At 40.5% G+C, this 6,268-nt stretch overlaps 1 long non-coding RNA gene across 1 annotated transcript; it reads left to right on the top strand.

The window, feature by feature from the left end:
* Positions 1–3,972: 3,972 nt before the first annotated feature.
* On the top strand, positions 3,973–5,276 carry LOC149984199 (uncharacterized). Its single transcript, XR_016495529.1, has 2 exons — positions 3,973–4,539; positions 4,908–5,276. It is a non-coding gene; the product is annotated as an uncharacterized LOC149984199 (long non-coding RNA).
* The last annotated feature ends 992 nt before the right edge of the window (positions 5,277–6,268 follow it).

The following is a 6,268-nucleotide window of genomic DNA, read 5'->3' as shown; positions in this document are numbered from 1 at the left end:
GCACATGGGTTAAACATGTCTCAGAGCAGCACATGGGTTAAACATGTCTCAGAACAGCACATGGGTTAAACATGTCTCAGAACAGCACATGGGTTAAACATATCTGAGAACAGCACATGCGTGAAACATGTCTCAGAACAGCACATGGGTTAAACATGTCTCAGAACAGCACATGGGTTAAACATATCTGAGAACAGCACATGCGTGAAACATGTCTCAGAACAGCATGTGGGTTAAACATGTCTCAGAACAGCACATGGGTAAAACATGTCTCAGAACAGCACGTGTTAAACATGTCTCAGAACAGCACATGTGTAAAACATGTCTCAGAACAGCACGTGTTAAACATGTCTCAGAACAGCACATGGGTTAAACATATCTCATAACAGCATTTGGATACAACATGTCTCAGAACAGCACATGGTTTAAACATGTCTCAGAACAGCACATGGGTTAAACATGTCTCAGAACAGCACATGGGTTAAACATGTCTCAGAACAGCAAATTGGTTAAACATGTCTCAGAACACTCATGGGTTAAACATGTCTCAGAACAACACATGGGTTAAACATGTCGCAGAACAGCACATGGGTTAAACATGTCTCAGATCAGCACATGTGTTAAACATGTCTCAGAACAGCACATGGGTTAAACATGTATCAGAACAGCACGTGCGTTAAACATGTTTCAGAACAGCACGTGGGTTAAACATGTCTCAGAACAGCACATGTGTTAAACACATCTCAGAACAGCACATGGGTTATTCATGTCTCAGAACAGCACGTGTTAAACATGTTTCAGAACAGCATGTGGATACAACATGTCTCAGAACTGCACATGGTTTAAACATGTCTCAGAACAGCACATGGGTTAAACATGTCTCAGAACAGCACATGGGTTAAACATGTCTCAGAACAGCAAATTGGTTAAACATGTCTCAGAACACTATTGGGTTAAACATGTCTCAGAACAGCACATGGGTTAAACATTTCTCAGAACAGCACATGGGTTAAACATGTCTCAGATCAGCACATGTGTTAAACATGTCTCAGAACAGCACATGGGTTAAACATGTATCAGAACAGCACGTGCGTTAAACATGTTTCAGAACAGCACGTGGGTTAAACATGTCTCAGAACAGCACATGTGTTAAACACATCTCAGAACAGCACATGGGTTATTCATGTCTCAGAACAGCACGTGTTAAACATGTTTCAGAACAGCATGTGGATACAACATGTCTCAGAACTGCACATGGTTTAAACATGTCTCAGAACAGCACATGGGTTAAACATGTCTCAGAACAGCACATGGGTTAAACATGTCTCAGAACAGCAAATTGGTTAAACATGTCTCAGAACACTCATGGGTTAAACATGTCTCAGAACAGCACATGGGTTAAACATGTCGCAGAACAGCACATGGGTTAAACATGTCTCAGAACAGCACATGTGTTAAACATGTCTCAGAACAGCATGTGGGTTAAACATGTCTCAGAACAGCACATGTGTTAAACATGTCTCATAACAGCATGTGGATACAACATGTCTCAGATCAGCACATGTGTTAAACATGTCTCAGAACAGCACATGGGTTAAACATGTCTCAGAACAGCACCTGGGTTAAACATGTCTCAGAATAGCAAATTGGTTAAACATGTCTCAGAACACTCATGGGGTAAACATGTCTCAGAACAGCACATGGGTTAAACATGTCGCAGAACAGCACATTTGTTAAACATGTCTCAGATCAGCACATGTGTTAAACATGTCTCAGAACAGCACATGGGTTAAACATGTCTCAGAACAGCGCATGGGTTAAACATGTCTCAGATCAGCACATGGGTTAAACATGTCTCAGAGCAGCACATGTATTAAACATGTCTCAGAACAGGACATGGGTTAAATATGTATCAGAAGAACACGTGCGTTAAACGTGTTTCAGAACAGCACGTGGGTTAAACATGTCTCAGAACAGCACATGGGTTAAACATGTCTCAGAGCAGCACATGGGTTAAACATGTCTCAGAACAGCACATGGGTTAAACATGTCTCAGAACAGCACATGGGTTAAACATGTCTCAGAGCAGCACATGGGTTAAACATGTCTCAGAACAGCACATGGGTTAAACATGTCTCAGAACAGCACATGGGTTAAACATATCTGAGAACAGCACATGCGTGAAACATGTCTCAGAACAGCACATGGGTTAAACATGTCTCAGAACAGCACATGGGTTAAACATATCTGAGAACAGCACATGCGTGAAACATGTCTCAGAACAGCATGTGGGTTAAACATGTCTCAGAACAGCACATGGGTAAAACATGTCTCAGAACAGCACGTGTTAAACATGTCTCAGAACAGCACATGTGTAAAACATGTCTCAGAACAGCACGTGTTAAACATGTCTCAGAACAGCACATGGGTTAAACATATCTCATAACAGCATTTGGATACAACATGTCTCAGAACAGCACATGGTTTAAACATGTCTCAGAACAGCACATGGGTTAAACATGTCTCAGAACAGCACATGGGTTAAACATGTCTCAGAACAGCAAATTGGTTAAACATGTCTCAGAACACTCATGGGTTAAACATGTCTCAGAACAACACATGGGTTAAACATGTCGCAGAACAGCACATGGGTTAAACATGTCTCAGATCAGCACATGTGTTAAACATGTCTCAGAACAGCACATGGGTTAAACATGTATCAGAACAGCACGTGCGTTAAACATGTTTCAGAACAGCACGTGGGTTAAACATGTCTCAGAACAGCACATGTGTTAAACACATCTCAGAACAGCACATGGGTTATTCATGTCTCAGAACAGCACGTGTTAAACATGTTTCAGAACAGCATGTGGATACAACATGTCTCAGAACTGCACATGGTTTAAACATGTCTCAGAACAGCACATGGGTTAAACATGTCTCAGAACAGCACATGGGTTAAACATGTCTCAGAACAGCAAATTGGTTAAACATGTCTCAGAACACTATTGGGTTAAACATGTCTCAGAACAGCACATGGGTTAAACATTTCTCAGAACAGCACATGGGTTAAACATGTCTCAGATCAGCACATGTGTTAAACATGTCTCAGAACAGCACATGGGTTAAACATGTATCAGAACAGCACGTGCGTTAAACATGTTTCAGAACAGCACGTGGGTTAAACATGTCTCAGAACAGCACATGTGTTAAACACATCTCAGAACAGCACATGGGTTATTCATGTCTCAGAACAGCACGTGTTAAACATGTTTCAGAACAGCATGTGGATACAACATGTCTCAGAACTGCACATGGTTTAAACATGTCTCAGAACAGCACATGGGTTAAACATGTCTCAGAACAGCACATGGGTTAAACATGTCTCAGAACAGCAAATTGGTTAAACATGTCTCAGAACACTATTGGGTTAAACATGTCTCAGAACAGCACATGGGTTAAACATTTCTCAGAACAGCACATGGGTTAAACATGTCTCAGATCAGCACATGTGTTAAACATGTCTCAGAACAGCACATGGGTTAAACATGTATCAGAACAGCACGTGCGTTAAACATGTTTCAGAACAGCACGTGGGTTAAACATGTCTCAGAGCAGCACATGTGTTAAACATGTCTCAGTACAGCACATGGGTTAAACATGTCTCAGAACAGCACATGGGTTAAACATATCTCAGAACAGCACATGGGTTAAACATGTCTCACAACAGCACGTGGGTTAAACATGTCTCAGAACAGCACATGGGTTAAACATGTCTCAGAACAGCACATGGGTTAAAACCTCTTAGAGCTCTAGGGGCGCTATTTCATTTTTGGATAAAAAACGTTCCCGTTTTAAGCGCGATATTTTGTCACGAAAAGATGCTCGACTATGCATATTCTTGACAGTTTTGGAAAGAAAACACTCTGAAGTTTCAGAATCTGCAAAGATTTTGTCTGTAAGTGCCCCAGAACTCATTCTACAGGCGAAACCAAGATGATGCATCACCCAGGAATTAGCAGAATTTCTGAAGCTCTGTTTTCCATTCTCTCCTTATATGGCTGTGATTGCGCAAGGAATGAGCCTACACTTTCTGTCGTTCGCCCAAGGTCTTAGCAGCATTGTGACGTATTTGTAGGCATATCATTGGAAGATTGGCCATAAGAGACTACATTTTCCAGAGGTCCGCCCGGTGTCCTTTGTCTAAATTTGTGCGTAATCTTCAGGTGCAGGCATTTTCTCCTGGGATTCAGGAGAGAAAGCATGTTTCCAAGAACGATGTATCAATGAAGAGATATGTGAAAAACACCTTGAGGATTGATTCTAAACAACGTTTGCCATGTTTTCAGTCGATATTATGGAGTTAATTTGGAAAAAAGTTTGCGTTTTGAGGACTGAATTTATGGATTTTTTTTGGTAGCCAAATGTGATGTATAAAACGGAGCTATTTCTAATACACAAGGAATCTTTTTGGAAAAACTGAGCATCTGCTATCTAACTGAGAGTATCCTCATTGAAAACATCAGAAGTTCTTCAAAGGTAAATGATTTTATTTGAAGGCTTTTATGTTTTTGTTAATGTTGCGTGCTGGATGCTAACGCTAATGCTAACGCTAAATGCTAACGCGAAATGCTAACTCTAGCTAGCTACTTTTACACAAATTATTGTTTTCCTATGGTTGAGAAGCATATTTTGAAAATCTGAGATGACAGTGTTGTTTACAAAAGGCTAAGCTTGAGAGATGGCATATTTATTTCATTTCATTTGCGATTTTCATAAATAGTTAACGTTGTGTTATGCTAATGAGCTTGCTGATAGATTTACACAATCCTGGATACAGGGGTTTTTTCATAGCTAAACGTGACGCAGAAAACGGAGCGATTTTTCCTAAACAAATAATCTTTCAGGAAAAACTGAACATTTGCTATCTGAGAGTCTCCTCATTGAAAACATCTGAAGTTCTTCAAAGGTAAATGATTTTTTTGAATGCTTTTCTGTTTTTTTGTGTAAATGTTGCCAGCTGAATGCTAATGCTAAATGCTACGTTAGCCATCAATACTGTTACACAAATGCTTGTTTTGCAATGGTTGAGAAGCATATTTTGAAAATCTGAGATGACAGTGTTGTTAACAAAAGGCTAAGCTTGAGAGCTAGCATATTTATTTCATTTCATTTGCGATTTTCATGAATAGTTAACGTTGCGTTATGGTAATGAGCTTGAGTCTGTATTCACGAACCCGGATCCGGGATGGGGAGATCAGAAAGGTTAAACATGTCTCAGAGCAGCTTGTGGGTTAAACATGTCTCAGAACAGCACATGGGTTAAACATGTCTCATAACAGCATGTGGGTACAACATGTCTCAGAACAGCACATGGGTTAAACATGTCTCAGAAAAGCACATGGGTTAAACATGTCTCAGAACAGCACATGGGTTAAACATGTCTCATAACAGCACATGGGTACAACATGTCTCAGAGCAACACATGGGTTAAACATGTCTCAGAAAAGCACATGGGTTAAACATGTCTCAGAACAGCACATGGGTTAAACATGTCTCAGAACAGCACATGGGTTAAACATGTCTCAGAACAGCACATGGGTTAAACATGTCTGAGAACAGCACCTGCGTGAAACATGTCTCAGAACAGCACATGGGTTAAACATGTCTTAGAACAGCACATGTGTTAAACATGTCTCAGAACAGCATGTGGGTTAAACATGTCTCAGAACAGCACATGGGTTAAACATGTCTCAGAACAGCATGTGTGTTAAACATGTCTCAGTACAGCACATGGGTTAAACATGTCTCAGAACAGCAAATTGGTTAAACATGTCTCATAACAGCATGTGGATACAACATGTCTCAGAACAGCACATGGTTTAAACATGTCTCAGAACAGCACATGGGTTAAACATGTCTCAGAACAGCACATGGGTTAAACATGTCTCAGAACAGCAAATTGGTTAAACATGTCTCAGAACACTCATGGGTTAAACATGTCTCAGAACAGCACATGGGTTAAACATGTCGCAGAACAGCACATGGGTTAAACATGTCTCAGATCAGCACATGTGTTAAACATGTCTCAGAACAGCACATGGGTTAAACATGTATCAGAACAGCACATGGGTTAAACATGTCTCAGAACAGCACATGGGTTAAACATGTCTCAGAACAGCAAATTGGTTAAACATGTCTCAGAACACTCATGGGTTAAACATGTCTCAGAACAGCACATGGGTTAATCATGTCTCAGAACAGCACG

Source organism: Oncorhynchus mykiss, chromosome 4 (assembly GCF_057628025.1).
Source record: "Oncorhynchus mykiss isolate SJ-2025 chromosome 4, ASM5762802v1, whole genome shotgun sequence".
NCBI classification, from domain to species: domain Eukaryota; kingdom Metazoa; phylum Chordata; class Actinopteri; order Salmoniformes; family Salmonidae; genus Oncorhynchus; species Oncorhynchus mykiss.
The sequence above is the reverse complement of the archived record's forward strand: the minus strand, read 5'-3'. Positions and strand labels throughout refer to the sequence as shown.